The sequence below is a fragment of the Podarcis cretensis genome (assembly GCF_951804945.1).
Source record: "Podarcis cretensis genome assembly, chromosome: 13".
In the NCBI taxonomy this organism is placed as follows: Eukaryota; Metazoa; Chordata; class Lepidosauria; order Squamata; family Lacertidae; genus Podarcis; species Podarcis cretensis.
The window spans coordinates 25,841,336-25,861,260 of record NC_137182.1 but is presented as its reverse complement, the minus strand read 5'-3'; the positions used below and the strand labels follow the sequence as shown (position 1 = coordinate 25,861,260).

The following is a 19,925-nucleotide window of genomic DNA, read 5'->3' as shown; positions in this document are numbered from 1 at the left end:
TTAAAGGAACAAATCAAGGGGAAAGTTGTCAAAGTGTCCCAAATTTGTCATTATTTCCCATGCATTTTGGAAACAATACATTCTTTGCTCATGGTTATATAATATTATCTAATTATTTTGTTTATGAATCACCTATGAGGCATCCCAAAGTGATTTACAATATAACAAAAACATACAAAACAGTTACACATATAAAAACTGTTATATACGGATATCAAAACAGTTAAGGCAACTGTGTGTGTAAAAATAGTTTTAAAAGACCAATTATCTATCTATATATTTGTACTCATCGGACATCATGCAGTAGTTTGCATGGCCTCCAGCAGATGGCACTTGCCTGCAAACTACAGATGACAATAAGAGGAGGAAGTGGTGGGGATTATGATGAAGTGCTGCTGAAGAAGGAGAAGCTTTAGAGCTGCCACTGCTCAACAGGGAGGGGGAAGGGAAAGTACCCAGGCCAACTCTTCATCCTGATTAGCCATGATGGCCCTAGCAGCACCAGCAGATCCCACCATCACTTCTGGCTGCCTTTCTCCTCACTATGCCACTTCTCCTGCTTGGTCTTAGCAGTAGGCAGCAGCAGCGACCAGTCAGGAATAAGAGTCAGCTCAAGCAAGGTGGCAGCAATGGAGAACAAGGGAGGCTGTGTGTGGAGATGGGGAAAAGTGAGTTACCGTATATTTGTAGGATTGGGGTGATATACAAATACCTTAAATGTATAAATAAATAACAGAGCAATCACCATGCAATTGGATACTGGTCAAGAGGAGGAGATATTTAAATATTTAAGAAAGGAGTGAAGCAGCTTTTCCAGCCCAATGGCAACATTCTGGGGTGGAGGTGTTGCATTCCAGTGGTGGGTGTGGCCAGAGGCAAAAGGTGGGCAGAGCAATCGATATGACTCTGATCTTTATAAAAAACAGATTACATTCCAGCTGTAGAAAATATGTAAGTTTCTACTTACATATACTCTTATCTCCATCAGCCAAGCAACAGGCATTCTCACATAGGTCAAGGATATGTTCCAGCAAGGCAAAAGTACTTGAGGAGAGCATGGAGCAGGGCAAGTGAGAGGCATGGCATGAGGAGAAGGGTTGTGGCCTGGGGAGAGTCATGAGAGCTGGAGAGAGAATAGAGGGCTGCCAACCTATAAGGCTTAAAATTGGGCAAGCCCAGTAATATTTTCCAGAGCTCAACTAGTTGCTTTGCAATTTGAGCCCAGGCAGGGGAAGCAGGGGAAGGGTGCGGTTTAACCCCCTTCCCTCAGTCAGTCAGAGGCCTAAGTGGGAGCACTGAACCAAAAATCTTGTATTGCCTTCACACCCTTCTACACCCCCCAGAATTCCCTTTAAGAAAAATGCTTAGCTTGACTGACACATATAATTATCTGATTAATATATCTGCTTACTAATTGCAAGTCTGGCTTACAGTTAGCAGCAGGATGTGTGTGTGTGTAAGTGCCTCTACTTGAGCACTGATGTTTTCCAAACTTCAGAAAGCTAAGGCAAACTTTTCCCCCTCCCATAAATGTGGAGGCATGCTAGTGGATTACTTCTGAATAGCTTTTATTACTCACAGAATGTTTAAGAATAAAAATTACCTGCCCACAGAGGAGGTCCCCACCTCCATTTTTCTGCATGAATCAGTGTTCTTCCTGATTGCAAAGCAGGCAACACCAGAGCAATGACTAATGCAGAGAAACAACAGGCAAACTCCTCTGGAAGAAGGTAATTTGCTAGGGCTGAGATAGTGCAGTGGTACAGCACAGGTTTAGAATGCAAAAGATCCCTGGGGCAATCCCCATTGTCTCCAGGTAAGGTTGTGAAATACCCCCATAAGAAACTCTGGAGAACGGTGCAGATAATGCTGAGTGCTGCTGAAGTCTGACTCACAATAAGGCGATTTCCCTCCACCCACTGGAGATTTATTCGAAGGAGGCAAAACCATAAGAGTGTGAACTGCACAAAGACTGCAGGGGGCAGCCTCCTCCTATCGGTGGTTACTTTGATCTCATGGGAGGCTTCCTTCCTTCCTTTCATTTATTTATTACGGCACACCAGCAGTTCTCTTGTGGCATGTCAGTTGCAATGCGACACACAGTTTGGGAATTTTTGACAGAGGTAAATAAATGACAGAGCAGACAATCAGGATAAAATTGTTGTCAAATATTTCAGCTTCTGCCTTTGGGATTTCCATACTTGGAAATAATTCCAGCAAAAGAACACTCACATTCTAAAACGTTACAAACAGGACAAAACAGGTATGCCTGGTGCCAGTAAGGAACTTATGCACTGCCCACCTCCAGTACTCTGACAAAATGGAAATACATCACCAAGGGGGGGGGAGAGATTTACATAAAATTTGCATGTGCTGATGTATGTGTGTGCATATTACAAATTCAGAAATAATTACTATAATTTAAATAGAAATCTAATGCATCTCACTATTGTGGAGAAGGCTGTGACTAGCGATGTCAGAGAATTCCGATGGAAACAGAAATTGCCAGTGTTCACTTAATTGTCTCATGTCCAGAGAGACAATACCCCATTTGGTATTTGCTGCTAGTGTTGTTCTCAGCCTGCAAACTATGCATAATTGATGATGTGTGTCTTCCCCCCCCCCCCCCAATTTAAATTGCATTTCCATTGCATTGTAATGAATGGTGTGGAAATAATTACATCATTAATTACATTAAACGTGTAACTTGCATAAATTATACAAGTAATTATAATTATATAAATATTATATAAATATAATAATGTAGTAATTATTAACTACATTAAATAGAGGACAGTGGGATGAATAACATGGTATATGGTGGCAACCAAAGTGCAGCAGAACAGAAACAGTGCAGATTATGATGAAGACAAGCTTGGAATGGAAATCACTGCCTTCCAACATCTATAGCTGTAACCTGGCAACCTGCTGTATGCCAGCTGCTGCCCAGGTGCTGACTGCTGACTCTAGGGCCCCTGCTGCTCTCTCTTCTAGGCTTGGACTGAGCAATCCTTCATACAGAGAACCATCCTCTCTAAAGTAGGACAAATGGCTACCCTAGGTGTCAGGTGCCATGGTCCTGAGCAGCCACTAGAAATGTTGACACAATTGGGGAGGAACCAGCTGGATCAGGGAGGCAAAAGGTGCAAGCAACAGAGGGGCTGAACCCAGAACTCGGTCCTGACACTGAGTGAGAGCTTGTCAGCTTGGATTCCCTTGAGCCAAACTGGGACCTTTGGAGACGGCACCCCCTTAGCCAGAGTCCCTTGAGGAACCACCATTCCCTTAACAACAAGGTCCTCATGCTTTCCAGTGCCTGATTACCAGTGCAGGCAATGCAGCTAGTGGAATCTGGCTGAAGTGTGATGGAGTGCTGGGGCTCCAGGCCAGCAGACTACCTCTTTAAGTCTCTCTGCTGTTTCTGGCCTAGTTACATACATGCATACTTCATTTCATTTGTATGCTGTTTTTCCTTAGTTCAAACCATGTTCAAGGCAGCTTACAACATGAAAAAAACCCATAATTATATACATAACAAAAGTAGTCATAAAGAATAAATAAGACATCAGAAAGTACACGACCAAATTAAACAATATTTCAGGACTCACAGACAAGACGGCCTAGTTCTCCCTTGAAGTGGCAAACCTTTGTCTGGATTATAACACTTCAAAGTGCTTTGGGGGCAAGGGTTCCCAAAGGCAGGGGAGTTTTCCCCCTCCCCAGGTGAAAGGTGAATCCCCCAGTTCCCAGATTTACTTTTAAAATAAAGAGTACCTTTCTAACATTTGTAGATCCTGAAAGATGAGGTAAAATGCACAGTGCACAATGTCTCTCTCTCCCTCTCTCTTGGTGAGAAACCAGCCCACTTCCCCCCGCTCCCCCCTCAAAAAAGGTTCCTGCAAACAGACATGAATGGGGGCTTACACAATAGGGCAAAAGAGCCCTGGTGGATGAGACTAGTCGGGCCTCCAGCCCAGCATCCTGTTTGCAGCCAGAGGCATCTGAGAAGCCCACAAGAAGGAAAGGAAAGCAATATCCCTTTTCAATGACTATGGCTTTCAAGCAACTATATTCAATGGTGCCTCTGGACCTGAAGATTGTATGTATCCATATTTTTGTATGGAGGAGCATGAGCAAATGCTTCTCCAAGCGACCTCCCTGCCCGACCACTGCAAAGTCTCTAGATAAAAACTAGCATGCCTTCTCCATACATACTAGCATTTTCTGTGCAGGGATCTTGTTTTCTCAGTGTAGGGAGCAACATTCACTCCTCCAGTTCTGCAGCCCAGACAATGGAATGCCACGTCTGTGAAAAATAGGACCTCAGAAAGAGAGGACTTATGGCCTCACTTAAAGTGAAACTCTCGCAAAATCCCCTACAGCCAGATTTGCAGCGTTCCTCCCAGACACCCACACCTACACCAAGCCTTTTACCTTTACAGACTGCTGTTCTAGTTAGCCACTCCAAAGCTTGCCTACTGCTAAGACTGGTCCTAATAACATGCCAACAGTGGGAGGTTACTCACTACAGCTGCATTTCATTAAAATGGACAACTCCAGGCCCCATTCCAGCTACGTCTGTCTAGAGTACATATCTGGCAGTCAACGCACGCATTCTGGACTTACTTCTGGACAAATGACTGAGCGGAATGTGTCCCTTGGACACTAAAGGACAATTGGAAAATAACAGCAGCAACAATAATAAATATTAATAATCAACAGTCAAAGCTAAGAGCTAATGGACTGCTAGCTCAATGTAGCAATAAAAGAAGCGACGGTGCCATTAAGTCAAATTACACCTGCTATAAATAATTCCAGCACTACTGCTCAAATGTGGGGGGGAGGGAGGAACCTTTATGGAATATCACTGCTGTTTTAATTAAGAAGAACAGCTCTTCTACAGGAGGACAATCTACAACAGGTTAATTAAAATGTTATTTGTTAAAAAGCCCATTTATGGTCTCCTGAAATTGCTTGGCTCACTTCCTTTTTCCACAATGCACAGTATGCAATGCCAGTTATTCTTCTGATCAGTTGTATAGCAAATCTGTCCACCTCGCTGATAGCTCAGTAGGAATCCAGTAGTGGTTGCACTGTATAACCAGGGATGTACCAAACTATGGGAGAGGGGGAGGAGACATGTTTTGTAAACGTTTTCATGACCCCAGAAAAAACAACTCCCATCTTAAGCTATTAGAGTGAGTGCTTCCAATGGCATTAAAGTATTCACACGACAGAGAGAGGGAACATGTCCACCTTTCATCAAATCACAGCATGCACATGCACACACCCAAAGTGGAAAGTAGAAGAAGCAGGGTTATAAATGGTGATAAATCTACTGAAGGCAGCAAAAGTAGCTGTTGATCTTTGTTGGAAAATTGCCTTTATTGGAACAGGTCCCCCCACCCCCCAAGGTACACACTGTAGCTAAATAACTAATTTTATAAAAGACAGAGAAGGGCATCTTAAAGAGAATCTTTGCTCAGAGATGATCTGCATTCATTAAGGTTTGGAACAATACAGTTCAGAGCAATAACTGCACAACAAATTTTGAGGTGCTGAACATGAATATGGCAATGAAAACACAAAATTGGCTACTGTTTCTTAGGGATCCACAATAGTTTAGTATATAATTGAAGAAAACATACATATGACATGCACCAGTAAAAGCCAGATTCTACATCTGACACCGCTTTGCCTGTTGCTTGTATAGCTGCTGTGGATCATCTCTGGTGAGCATCTAACAGTATTCGGCCAACAGGGAGGTGGATTGCTTTCCCTGGAATTATTTCAATATCCTGATGAAAATGTTCACCATGCTTATCACTAACCATACCACAGTTGTCATGGAAGAAATCCAAGTGGGAATGAAGAAAGTGGATCTTTAACATGTTCCTTGTAGCTTTCTGCCCTGACATTCCTGAGGAAATCAGTTGACACCAGACGAAATGCATCCCAAGCTTATTTCTCATCACCCTGAATCAGGTTGTCAGATATCTTGTCTTTGAAGAGCTTGTGGATCTGAGGACCCACAAAAACTCCCTCTTTAATTTTCACTTCACTGAGTCGAGGGAATTTGTCAGCCAGGTACCTGAAAGCTGATCCAGTCCAGTCCATGGCTTTTACAAAGTTTTTCACTAGACTGAGTTTGAGGTGTTGGATAGCAGCAGGGCAGTAGTGGGATATTGTGTGTTTCTGCTAGTGCTGGGTGCTACACATTCTTCTCTCTGACCTTCAGAAATTTCCTCTGAGGCCGGTCTCTTTTCACATAGTGCAAAGTCTTTCCTCAGCTGCCCTATTCACATAAGAAACAGCAATACTTCATATATTCCAGCTGCAGACCCATCAACACTGTCACTGCCTTCAAGTCACTACAGAGACGCCAGCCAAACTTGCTGGATTGAGGACAGACTAACAGCTGTTTTAGGTTGTCATAGGTTTCTTTCATGTAGACAGTATGTCTGGCTGGAATGGATGGAAGTCTGTTTCCATTATGCAGCAACATCACCCTGAGACTGAATTTCGAGGAATCTGTGAATAGTCGCCATTCTTGATGGTTATGTGTGATTCCGGGGACATTCATCAGGCCATCTACATTGTAGCAGAACACAAAGTCACCTTCATTTCTGAAGTAAGGTGCAAACTGCTCATGACAGGCGTGAAATGAAGTCACCCAGACACTTTCCTTAAGAAGATTCCATTGTTGAAGTCTTGATTCCAGTAACTCCTCTTTGGCCTTGGACAGCTCTAGATCATGAACAAGATCATTCAGTTCTTCTTCTGTAAGAATGTCTGCTGCAGATGACTCACAGTGGCAGACGTATGGATCATCATGAGACACAGAAGGCGGAGGAGAACCCAACATCAGTTTGCAGTGCAGGCACAAGTTTACCACCTCAATAAGAAGTAGGCACGGGGAGACATCTATGCCTTATGTAGAAAAACACAGGATCTAGACTACTAAAAGTTCTTCCCACCTCTCCCTAACCTCAGCCACTGATGTGGAGGACTGTGGGCCCTGCTATCCAATTCAAATTGCCCCCCCCCCATTCTTATAATTATTGGTTTGGGAAGGAAGGAAGGAATCCCAAAGCACCCTAAGAAAACCCTGAGTCTCAAGGCCCCAACTAACTAACCATTCGCCTTCTCATCTGGGTCCCCATGCTCCCCATTGTTGGATGACCAGAGGGCAATGATGGGGGAAAGATGGAGCACTGGACTACAGGTTACTCCCACCACTTCCAATGAAAAGAGGCAGGGCCTAAAACAATAGCCTGGGCATGAAGGCATGGAAAGCCTCATTTGCACTCCAGAGCTTCAAAACAAATTGCTCATCTGGAACTCTCCAAGGTCCTGCAACTCCAACCTAAGCTACTAGAGTGACTGCATTGTCCTTGCGTCAGGAGCAGGAGAGCTCTGGGGGCTCCTGCTGGAAGTCAGAATGGAACAGAGATTCATGCAAATGTATGCATGTGCATTTGTTCATACTCTGTGTCCATCTTCTCTCTCATACACTTGTCTGGGCCCATGCAATGCCCACTGCAAAGATCAGAAGGGGTATCCATAGCCAGAATTATCACACAAATAGTGGAGTTTAAAAGACTGCGGTCCATGCTGTCTGTGTGTGTGTGTGTGTGCGCGTGTGTGTGTGTGCGCGCGCATGTGTGTGTGCCTGTGTGTGTGCCTGTGTGTGTGAAATTCCATGACTTAATTTGATTCCCTCCCTTTCATTCACCCCCTCCCCAACTTAAGATGATGGTAAGTGTCCTAAAAGGTTATCCAAAGCTGGCTTTCAATTTGCCAATAAAATAAAGAAGTAATTATCTGTGAATAATTTGCTTCGGGTGGGTGCAGCCACCACAAAGCTCCTCATGGAAGAAAGCTTGGGGGAAATTGGGTGTGAAGATGTCAATTCCTGCACCACCAACACGCCCCCAGGATCACTTCAGCCATGAAGGAACAGTCTCACTTTTCACAGAAGGATCTGGGGAAATGGGGGTAGGGTGGGACTCTGGGTTGCAGTTTGTGTTGTGCTGTCTGTCACTTTTGTTCCCTGAGATAATTAAGGCAAAGAGTATGCACTGCCCTATGCCCCTGCCATGGGGGGGGCAGATTGGAGGGGAGGATGAGGTTTTTCTGACACGAAGGATTTTGCAAAGGCAAGGGATCTCTGTCTTCAAAAGAACCACTTTCTTACTGTGTCTCTCCCTCCCCCACCATTTAGGCTTCTTAGATATCTGCATACAGGTCCACACTTCCCAAATAGAGGGGGTGAGAATTGTATGTATGGAAGGGGGTAGGGAAGAGTGGGGTCCTGGGGAGCAAGGAGGAAGCCTAGAAATAATATGCGGTTGTTAAAACAATTAAATCCTAAACATCTGCCTGGCTGTGAACCACCATAGAAACGTATGCCTTGCTTTGTGTTTTTCCCCATCTAGCCAAGGCACAAGCACCCATCAGTAAGATAGAGTGTTTATACAAGGCCCATAAATAAATAAGCAGGACAAATCCTAATAATACTTTTATTTCTCTGTTTCAACAACTAATTGTTGAGTGGGGAGAATCATCTTAGGTCTCCGTTGTGCAAGCAACATGCTTTAATGAATCTCTCTTTGTTTTCCGAAGATTAATAATTAAAACCATGAATACTTGTGTTGTGTTCCTAAGGAGGATGCTTGAGTGGGAGGCTTAGCCAGGAATCAGATGCTGTTGCTGGGGGCAGAGGTCAGAAAGGAGGAAAACATTTGGAAGAGGCAGCCTGATCTTCTGCCAGTCCTACCCTGAGACCTCCTTGGGCTGGAATGGATATTGGGTACTGATGGGGTCAATTGATGGACAAACGAGTATATTATGTGGGGAGATACCTGAACAGTTTTCAGACCTTTCATGACTGACTGATTGTAACAGAAAATGAGCCATGAGAAGGGATGGCAGGAAAGAGGGACTACTTAACCCTTTTTCTTCCCATGGTTTATCATCTCAAAATTGCCCTCCTCAAGCTTTGCTTCTCATCACAGCAAACAAGTTATGAGGGAAGTAGATGGGGAGAGACATTTTGAGTGAGAAAAGGGTTAAGCAGCCTTGGCCTCCCACTGCTCTTCGGCTCCTGATCACAGCCTTCAGTGCTGCTTTTCAGATTAAACAACAGCAAAGACTCTCCTCCTGCAAGAGAGGGGAGTGGTTGTGGGCGGGAACCGGTCTCTGCCTCAAGCAGGGGGCGTTAGCCCCCTGCCTCCCACTCACCTGGCTGGCGCCCACGCCCACGGACAAGCACCCAACCAGGTGCCTTCGAGGGGGCGTGTACAGCAGCCTAAATTGCTGCGGCGCCAGCCTCCCGGCCTCACTCTTTGTCGTCCCGTCGCGAGTCACCCACCCTCCACTCCCTTACAGCTCAGGGTCTCAGTTTTCTTTTGGCCTTGCTATGGACCTTATGTTGGTCGCCCTGGTTGTCCGGGGGGGCCTGGTAGGAATTTTTCCATTTGGCATTAGGCTTTGTGGTTTTTTCGCTTACCTCGTAGCAATCGTCACAACTTTCGTGGTATTGGTGGGTAGGTTAGGCATTGGAATAATGTGTTGTGGTGTGACGAAGGGGTAGGTGTGGCCATCGCCTACGCCTTAAATTTTTGGGCATTCCGTTAAAGGAATCCGGCGGTCGTGTATTCTGTCCGATGCCTGCGTGGTGGGAGGCCATGGCACGACCCTCGGTGACATCAGGGGAGAGCTTATAGTTGGATTAGCATCAACAGGCTCCACCTACTGGTGAATAAACCCCCCTGTTAAGCAGCCTTGGCCTCCCACTGCTCTTCGGCTCCTGATCACAGCCTTCAGTGCTGCTTTTCAGATTAAACAACAGCAACAGCAGGCTGTTCACAAGCTTCCCCTATAATCAGGCCCTGAGGCTTTTGCTGTAAGTTGCATGTTTGCATCATGTCTCTGCTTCAAGGGAGAAAAGAGATGGGCTGAGAGATCACATACAAGAGAGCTTGAAAACGATGCAGACAGACTGCAATCTATTTTTTTAACCATTTATTCTGTCTTTTTTCAGTTTTTGAGCATTATGTTCCTTAAAAATTCTGTGAGTTTGGTTAGATCTGTAACTTGTTTTTTTTAGCTATATGGTTGCAAAGCCTATGAACCTACATGACAGCCACGGGCCATCATTGTCATATTCTTGTATAAATCAATGGACCAAACCAAAGCCTCCATCACCATCTTGATAGTCTCTAGTGGCGACATTCAAGGCACCTGGGGTTAGACCTAGGGATTGACTGGCAAGTTTGCTTATTTGCATGCCTGCCTTGTTCCTTGATAAAGTGGTGTGGGTGGGTGACAAAAAGTGGGGGGGGGGGTTACAGGTAAGGAGAAGTGAACCTTCCCCTCCCATTCTGCAGTCCATTCTCCCAGCCTGGCTCCAATACTAGAAAAGAACAATAGAATTAATGGAATCTTCTAGGAAATCCATAACTGGAGCATTCCCAACAGATGGCTGCCCACAAGCCTCTGTTAAACAGAGCCTATTTGACCTCCAGTGAAAGAGAGCCTGCCATCCCACTAGGAAATTGATTGTATGGTTGAACTGGCACTATATGCAAAGGGGGCAGGCAAAAGCAACAACAGGGCCCTACCCCAGTCAGACTGTCCCCTCCCTTCACAGGGCCAACGTTACATTATTATAGTATTTTAGAACTCTCTCTCTCTCTCTCTCTCTCTCTCCTGTTCCCAAAGTGACCAGCCAGATGGCTATGGGAAGCACTCAGACAAGATCTGAGAGCAACAGCACTCCCCCCTCCTGCTGCTTCCAGCCACTGTAATTCAGAAGCATTACTGCCTCCAACTGTGGAAGCAGACCATATCCATCAAGGCTGGTAGCCAATGATAGCCATATCCTCCATTAATTTGTCTGATCTCTTTTGAAGCTATCCAACTTGGTGGGCATCACTACCTCTTGAAGGAGCGAATTCCAGAGTTCTGCTATATACTGTCAGGAGCTCAAGTGAGGTGTAAGTCAGCAATGAAACAACAAAGCACTCAGTGTCAGTGAAGTTAACTCTTTATTCAAAGAAACAAACACAGTTCAGTCCTAGTGGTCATAGAATCATAGAATCATAGAATCATAGAATCATAGAGTTGGAAGAGACCATAAGGGCCATCGAGTCCAACCCCCTGCCAAGCAGGAAACACCATCAGAGCACTCCTGACATATGGTTGTCAAGCCTCTGTTTAAAGACCTCCAAAGAAGGAGACTCCACCACACTCCCTGGCAGCAAATTCCACTGTCGAACAGCTCTTACTGTCAGGAAGTTTTTCCTAATGTTTAGGTGGAATCTTTTTTCTTGTAGTTTGGAACCATTGCTCCGTGTCCGCTTCTCTGGAGCAGCAGAAAACAACCTTTCTCCCTCCTCTATGTGACATCCTTTTATATATTTGAACATGGCTATCATATCACCCCTTAACCTCCTCTTCTCCAGGCTAAACATGCCCAGCTCCCTTAGCCGTTCCTCATAAGGCATCGTTTCCAGGCCTTTGACCATTTTGGTTACCCTCCTCTGGACACGTTCCAGTTTGTCAGTGTCCTTCTTGAACTGTGGTGCCCAGAACTGGACACAGTACTCCAGGTGAGGTCTGACCAGAGCAGAATATAGTGGCACTATTACTTCCCTTGATCTAGATGCTATACTCCTATTGATGCAGCCCAGAATTGCATTGGCTTTTTTAGCTGCCGCATCACACTGTTGGCTCATGTCAAGTTTGCGGTCAACCAAGACTCCTAGATCCTTTTCACATGTACTGCTCTCAAGCCAGGTGTCACCCATCTTGTATTTGTGCCTCTCATTTTTTTTGCCCAAGTGCAATACTTTACATTTCTCCCTGTTAAAATTCATCTTGTTTGTTTTGGCCCAGTTCTCTAATCTGTCAAGGTCGTTTTGAAGTGTGAACCTGTCCTCTGGGGTGTTAGCCACCCCTCCCAGTTTGGTGTCATCTGCAAATTTGATCAGGATGCCCTTGAGTCCATCATCCAAGTCGTTGATAAAGATGTTGAATAAGACCGGGCCCAAGACAGAACCCTGTGGCACCCCACTAGTCACTCTTCTCCAGGATGAAGAGGGACCATTGATGAGCACCCTTTGGGTTCAGTCAGTCAGCCAGTTACAAATCCACTGAGTGGACTGAGTCAAGTCCACATTTTACCAGCTTCTTTACAAGAATATCATGGGGCACCTTGTCAAATGCCTTGCTGAAATCAAGGTAGGCTACATCCACTGCGTTCCCTTCATCTACCAGGCTTGTAATTCTGTCAAAAAACGAGATCAGGTTAGTCTGACATGACTTATTTTTCAGAAATCCATGCTGACTATTGGTGATCACAGTATTCCTTTCTAGGTGCTCACAGACTGTCGCAGCAACTCTTCCCAGTAGGTCTTGTCCCAATGAAGCAGTTGTGAGGACTGAAAGTCCCTGCCTTTCCACCACTCTCTAAGGCTCTTCCCTCAGGTCCTTTCCTACAGCAGCCTAAGGCTTTGTCATTTTGCCTCTCATTGCTCTGCCCTCTTTATTTTTCTGGGTGTTATGGAAGACCAGGAGTGAGGAGAGCCGCTTGCAGCAGGAAGAGGAGGCTCCATGGATTCTTCAGCAGCCTGCCTCATCTCTGTCTCCTGACTCCCCTCCTCTCCTGCTTCTGGTGCCTCCCACCATTCCTCTGTGTCCAGCCAGTCCATGACATAAGTGGACTTTTCTTTTATTTGTCCTGAATCTTCAAACATACAGCTTCATTGAATGTCCATGAGTTCTAATGTTATCCACTTTCTTCATGCCATGCCTGATTTTATAAACCTCTATCACGTCACCTCTTACTCGCCATTTCTCTAAACTGTAAAGCCTGTTGTTACCTTTTCCTGATAGTCCTTTGATCATTCCGGTTGCCATTTCCTGAACCTTTCCCAACTCTACAATATCTCATTTGAGGGAGTTGCACATTAGACTATTATATTCTGAACCAAAGAATTACAGGGGCTAAAATAAAATAAAAAACATGACAGACATCTGAAAGTATTAAAGGATTAGCACACTTTGACCCTATGCAGATTTCTTAGTCAAGATAATGGCAAAATTAAAAAGTGGAGTAATGAGGAGAGGATCACAAAGCAGGCAGCAGGGGGGCAATAGGGAACAAATTGTTAGGAAATATAAACATTAATGATTATCACAGAGTCTCGGAGGAGAAGCTAGAGGAGAGACTGAGGGAAGGATTGAGCCAAACAATCAGAGCAGGCATCATCTCTTTTCAACAGGGACCTCAGACTATAGGTCCCCACAAATCTATTCACCAGAGATCTCTCATCTGTGAAGTTTATACTTTAGGACTCAGTTTCTCACAACACACACACATGCTGCACCCCAACCAAGGTCTCTACTACACTACATGGTTTCTGGTGTAAAAACATTTTTTCCCAGAGGCGAGATCAATCTGTGCTGTTCTTATAAAAGCCGATTAATTCTGTGGGCAGGAAACTCACTGCATGCTCCCCAGCAAGGATAATGACAGCAAACTAAAGAGCATAATGGAAAGAAGGGGCACTTTTCTCCAGGCCACACTGCTTGGTGGTGATTAACTTGATGGTCCATTACCACAAGGAAAGGTCTCACTGGGTCAGATAGTCTCATTCCTCATGCAACAGAGCAGCAACAAGACAGTACGGTATTGAGAGGTTGGTATTCTGGGTTAAAAAGTAGGGGCTGGGAGTGGGGAATGCCATTGTCAGTAATTAGTTCCAAGTTCACCCTCCAGTCTAGAAGCTCTCCTTAATTTATCCCAGATATGCATAAAGGCTGGCAGTTCCCAGTACCCTGCACATGCTCAGCTGACCTTTCATGCACATTTACCATTTGGGGAGAGGCAATCCTTGAGGTATTGAGGTCCTGAGCTGTTTAAGGCTTTACAGGTCAAAACCAGCACTTTGAATTGGGCCTGGAAACTTTGCAGCCTGGCCAGGATCAGTGTATTATGCTCAAACCGTCTTGTCCCAGTGAGCAACTGGCTGCCAAATTCTGCACCAGTGGTTTGGGTTCAAGGCCCACACCCCAGTCAAGGGCCCACTATCAGTCCTGGTGCTGCTCCTCTTCCTTGCTATGCCTTCCAGATCCACACCATCTATTTAAAGCAGACTAAATCCCCATTTAAAGTGCATGGCTTCCTGCAAAGAATCCTGGGAACGGTAGCTTGTTAAGGGTACTGGGAACTGAAGCTTCGTGAAGGTGGAAAGCACAGTTCCCAGGATTCTTTGCAGGAAGCCATGCACTTTAAATAGGTGTTGACAAGTGAGGAGGTAATGAGAAGAGCACCAACCACTGCATACCTTGTCCAATCTCTCTCCTAGGCAAATGAATGGACTGCATCAACAGTGCCAAGAAAGAGAAAGTGGGTGCACACAGGGAGAGGGACCCGCTAAAATCAACTGTTCAAGAGTCCTGGAAACAGCACTGGTGTCAGTGTTCACAGTGGCAATTTAATCTCTTTATATCTTGCCAACGAGGAAAGGCCAATGGGTTATCCCAGCATTGGGACAAGGGAGCTGCCCCAGGCTGAGAGTGACCAAGAGTGTGTGCTGGGGAGGGAGAGAGGTGTGTCTCACAATCCGTAAGAAGAAAGATGTTCACAGTGACAATTTAATCTCCTTATTATGTATTCAAAGACCCAAACAAAATAAAAACAGTAACCATACAGGTAAAAATATCAGAATATACATAGTACATTAAAATGGCTGTAATACATATTTGAGATATCTGGAATACCTGAAACATATCTAAAATGTTATGCAACCCAATACCTTCCAATGTGAAAGGCAAATGTGGGTTAAAATGAATAAACAAACAGATTAAAATTTGTAACAACAGCCAGACAGGATAGGTTTAATCAGGGGAGACTTCCTTTTGTGTTTTTGCAGCCAGGAGGAGAAATCTAGCCACCACCCACAGAAACCTCTGTGAAGTGTGACAGGGCAGATAGAAATGCCCATAAGCATACAATGGGTCTGTGCTGCATCCAGGCATGGCCCCCTGATGGGAGCCCGCTATCCCCATGTGCTTACAGAACAGTCTCTCTCCAACACATGAGGAACTAGTTCTCATTTCAATTCCCTCCCCTTTTTGAACCAGGCATTTCAACAAAGGATGCCGTATGATTGGTTTCGCCCGCTCTTTTCTTTCTACACCGCAAGGCTTTCTGCATTCCTCAAGCAACAAGTCCCTTGATTATCAGCTCCGCAGAAAGGCCATGTTTCCAGGAGCTTTTCATGCAGAGCATGAGGCGCAACTGTTAAGTGGTGCTTTGTATTCCGTGCAGACACGTGGCTGTAGGATGTTGGCGCTGAAGGGAAGCATTTGATCTCTACAGAGGGCCCAGCAGGCAAGGAGCTTCTAATTATAAAGGTGGTGTTTGCAGGCAGGCCAGGAAATATTGGGGTGGTGCAGGGGGTATTCAGAGCTTGCCAAGCCAAATTCTCCCAGGGCACATTTTCCTCCTCAGCACGAACCTGCTGAGGACCAGCTGTCCCCATTGGGTTTGTTCTTCTTGAATCGTACACTTGGAAAGTAGAAAAACTACTCTTTCATGCATGGGGTGGGTGGAGCTCAGAGTGTGTGGCACACAGGCCAGTGGGGACAGGTGTAAATGCCACCCTCCACATCTCTTTGATTACACCAAGGCAGGGCAGACAACAGGCAATGTGGGGGAAAACCCAACAAACGTCACAGAGCACTTTTAAATCCCATTGACTTGAAATGGTGATTTAAAGCACAAGTTTAAATGTGTCTGTAATGGTTCTAGGGGTTGCTCGTGCATAAGCCGGTGCTTATCTCCCCGGCTGGGTGCTAACACCTGGCTGGGTTGCCAAAGTGAACCTTTTCTGTCCGGACAGCCACTCACCCGTGGCTGACTCAATGCTGGCAGAATCCGTCAGTGGGCGTTTCTTAAACTTTTTCCAGCAAAGAAGCTCTTTGACGCCTAGTCTCCTCCTACTCTCTCTGCGTGAAAGCCTTCTGCGCAAGGAGGGCATGTGCATCGGAGGACCCGTACTCTCCCCGCTGGTCCCAGGCAAGGAGTCATGGGACCGCCTTGCCGCTTCCCCCATCTGCCCCCCTTCTCCACTGGTGCTACGCTGATTCTCTTCCCCAGAAGATAGGCTGCTTCTCCCGATCCCTGGACGCTCTCTGGAATCCCTCTGGCTTTTGCTCTCTCCCTCTGGCACTGATGGCAGTTCCCTGACAGTGTCTTCTTTAAATGGATGAGGCTTAAAGGGGCTTAACTTTGGCCCATAGTCATTCATTTATAAAGTTACTTGTGGGCATGTGGAGGGAGGGGGCTTGCAATGATTTCTGGGAGTTTTACCCACAGTTACATTGCACCACGTTGTGAATCTCTGCCAGGGAGGGCCAGGCCACTGTGCATCAAAGGTGGCAGACAGGATTTGGCCTCAATGCTAGAGAGCCCCAAAATGCTGGGCTTCATTTTCTCCAATGGGAGTGAAAGGTTGCCATGCACTGATGTGGGAGAATATAAAGAGGAAACATTTGGAGCAATGTTAGAAACTGAGATATGAAAACTAGTAGCTAAATGGCACCTTAAACCTAGGTTATGGGCGCAACAATGGAGTGTCTAAGCACACTTTTTTAAATAACAAGAACACAAAGTTGAAAATGAACTGCAGATATAATATTATGTTCATTTTTCACACGGTCTAGTCCTTCCCCTGCCCACCCCCCTAATATTCTTAAGAGGGTCTCTTCTCCAGTCTTCAGAGAGTAGTTAGAATTGGCGAGGCAGAAAAGGGTCCTCCTTTCCTTCCACTTTGCAGTTTTAATATGAAATCTTAGGCACAGTACTGAACCCAGAGCTCAGAAACTGCTTGCGCTAATGAAACTCCCTGTCACAAAGTGCGCCTAGAACAATGGGAGTTTCGAACACTGATTTGGAGATGTCACTAGGATGGTAGTTAAGCTTGTTCTCTGCACCCAGTGGCCCAATCCCACAGGGCTTATACCTTTTCTCACATCTGCTTATATAAGCTTCTGTTATATAAGCTTCTGCCTCCTATCTCTGCATATGCTTATCCTCCATTTAGTTTCTTGGTCACAGTAACGTGTCACAGAACTTCGGGAACTGTTGCATCCATCCATCCATCCATCCATCCATCCATCCCTCTCTCTCTCTCTCTCTCTCTCTCTCTCTCTCGCCACCAATCTGTTTATGCATCTTCCGCAGTGCAATCCTCCAATAATCCAGTACAGGCTTGGATACAAGGCCATGCTAAAATAGTCAGTCTAAATCTTTCAAGGCTTTACGCAGGAAGGATATGCACTCATGTTCACACTGATCACTATAAAGTGAAGCTTTCATCAACTAGATTGAGGGGGAGGGCAGTGTTTTCTGTGATAGTTTACCCTTATGTATTCATTTTTATGATATTTATATACAGCTTTGCAGGCCAATTTTACAAAACGACTTACATAAAAGGATTAAAGTGATAGGCATACACTGGAATTATATAATAGGTCAGCAAATACAAGATGTGGACTGGTGACCCTGCACATCAAGAATAGACACCCCAAAATTAAGTACCCTAACATAGTCGTGTATATTAATTTTAATGGATCTACTCTGAGTGGAGCTAACATTGACTAGCACCCAAGGCCTGTAGTTTGGAACCAGAATATGAAATGTGTAGTGATGTCCAAAGTGTTGCAGAGAACATAGAAAGAGACCAGCTGCCCATCTGGATGGTTTCATCATCTCTCCTTTGGCTTCAGGTTGCAACTGGGAGTTGAGCTGGTATTTTTGATCATAGTCTGAGCTGTATCACACCTCCCTTGCCCGCCCACTATAGCCTCTATCACCCTCTCATGCCCCCAACTGCTGCATGCCAAGAGCCAGAGAGTACTTAATAGCAGGCAAATTACAGATAGGCTAACGATGCAGTTGAGGTGAAGGGTAACTGTTGTATATTGATCTGGCTAATGAGGCGGAAATGCAAAATTACAGTCGTTCAGACTATTTATGCATTAAGTACCTTCTGCCCTAAAGGGAGTCCAGCTTTGCCTGCAGCTCACCCTTCCCATGCTCTTCAAGGTGGTAGTGCTCCTCTGAGGAGTTCTATATCTACTGGTTTTATTGGAGCACAGTGAGATCAGGAACACTTTCCCTCTTAAATAGTGGCGTATGCTTTGACACTGAAGGCAGGTGGTTGAAGAAGGAAGAGGCATACAACAATTATTCCGCGTCACTGAAAAATTACTCTGCACATAATCAGAAGACCTCTCAAATTATTGCTTCCAGTGCAGAGCTTTGACAATTAAAACAGTTTATGTGTCCAAGCCATGAAGAAGCACAGGTTCCCCATCTTTGAGCTCCTAGGGCATGAACAGAGAATTCCCAGTAACAGGTCCATGACAGGGCAATTCCTTTATCTTGAAGGTTCGCCAACATTCATCTGAACATCTTTTCTAGAAAAGCTGTAAGGCTTTCTTGTTTGGACTAGGGTTAATGCCTTGAGTTAAACAGAAGCCAGGTTTTATTGATCACTGCCCCTCTTTCAAGGAGCTCAAGCCATGCAGTTATGCCATGTTATTCTCACAACATTCCTGTGAGGTAGATTATGCTGAGAGTTATGCTGAGACTTTTTGAAAAATGCACCAGAAAAAAAGAAATAAAAATGTACCAACAACTGGTTATTTTAGCTTGACAGGATTGTTGTTGGGTTTTTTAAAAAAATGTTGTAGCAGCCTTAGAGATGAAGCAGATCAAAAATTTAGACAGGAAACAAGAGGTTCAGCAGTAAAGGCTCAGTGCATCTTGGCTCAAATTCATCCCTGTGCTCCCAATCAACATATAACAGCATGGTGCTTCTACAAAGAAACCCTGCTTGGGTTTTTCTCAAGAGCCCTTTGCACTCGCAATCCAGGATTGTATCTTACAGTTTATTTGGAGCAATAAAATGATCGTCTGGGAAATTTATAACGCAACAATTTTTAGAATGAGTGCAAAACCTCTTGGAGAAGCATTCTTGTGCACTGACAGCAAATTATCTATCATCTATCTATATCCATCTATCTATCTATCATCTTCAAAACTGTATTAGTTTTTAAACAGAGATGGAGAACCTGTGTCCCTCCAGATGTTTCTGAACTACTACTCCCATCATCCCCAATCGTTGGCCATGCTGGCTGGAGCTGATAGGACTTGGAGATCAATAAGAGCTACCCAATCCTAGGTTTAAAATGTGACACTGCAGTACAGCCTAGTGAGCTATGAACCAGGAAATCCTAGATCAAAATTGACATCACTCAGGAACATACTCGGTAAGCTGGGACAAGGAACCATTTCAACCATATCATCTTCAATACATTAGGGTAATACTAACATGAGGGTAATACTAATACTAATTTCACATCATCTTTGCAAGAATTACTAATTATTAGAAATACTAAGATCTGATCATTTGGTTAAGTTATTTCTCATGGGCATCTGTGTCTATAGTAGCAAGATAAAGACCCCTTATTTGCATTGACCATATTTAGCATTGCTGTGGACATTGCTAATGCAGTTAATAAACCTAAAGGGATCATAAATAAATGGAAAGAGGCCATCGCCTAGCAGAGCACATGTTCTGGATTCAGAAGGTCACAGATCAAATCTCTAACATCTGCAGTTTCAAAAAAGAAAAGGTTATCCGGTAGCATGGCTGGAAGAGACCCCTGCCTGAAACCCTGGCCAGTTGGGAGTTGATAGCACTGGACTAGGAACAGGGGTGGGAAACCTGTGGCCTTCCAGATGCTGCTGCACTCTAGCTCCCATCAGCCCTAGCCACTATGATCAATTGTTGAGTGTTAGTGGGAGTTGTGTGGGGTGTTAGGGGAGGGGTGGTATCTCTGGT

General features: G+C 44.9%; 1 protein-coding gene across 3 annotated transcripts in view; it reads right to left on the bottom strand.

Moving 5' to 3' along the window:
- The window catches only part of LOC307200294 (acid-sensing ion channel 2), a 383,251-nt gene that overhangs the window by 260,984 nt on the left and 102,342 nt on the right, over positions 1-19,925 (bottom strand). The window lies entirely within an intron of this gene.